The sequence below is a fragment of the Phalaenopsis equestris genome, unplaced genomic scaffold (assembly GCF_001263595.1).
Source record: "Phalaenopsis equestris unplaced genomic scaffold, ASM126359v1 Scaffold000513, whole genome shotgun sequence".
Classification (NCBI taxonomy): Eukaryota; Viridiplantae; Streptophyta; class Magnoliopsida; order Asparagales; family Orchidaceae; genus Phalaenopsis; species Phalaenopsis equestris.
The window spans coordinates 829,242-829,904 of record NW_018164953.1 but is presented as its reverse complement, the minus strand read 5'-3'; positions in this window follow the sequence as shown (position 1 = coordinate 829,904).

The window sequence follows — 663 nt, the reverse complement described above, 5'->3', positions numbered from 1 at the left end:
CGTTAACTTATCGAACAAAATTAACGAGCCGAACACGAGCTGTTCGCGAACAACGAGCCGTTTTGACAGCCCTGGTTGGCGGTTAGCCTTTTTCTTAAAGGAGCGGTAATATTACATTTTGCGTTAGCAACTCAAAGGTGGGGCGCCACGTGTCAAGTGTGCCTCATCGTAATATAAGAATGGTGGGGCCCGCTTAACACGTGACACCCCACCATTGGACTCTGAATGCATCCAGAGTCTTGATATAATATTTTTTTGTGGCACCTGAGTCCTATTCTTGTTTACTAAAAAAATCTTAAAAAACAAAAAAGCTCAACTTCATTTTATCTTTAATATATGTATACACCAGGATTATCTCCGAGGGGCAATTATGTAATTCTCTAGATATCCCTTATAATTTATAAATAAGAGTATCTTTTTCACTTAAAAAGGGACGAGGCAATTTGGGCTTTTTAGTCATATAGACATTAGTTTCTCATTCTCTTATAATAACTTCTTTAAAATGGATCTGAGAGCCCATGAACAACGCCACTTTGTCTCGATGAGGGCAATTGCTAGGTCATTCCTTCTCCCTCAATCACTACGCTCTATGCTTTGAGCATGGTCTATTAGATCAATTTTGATTCAACAATATATATATATATATATATATATATATATATA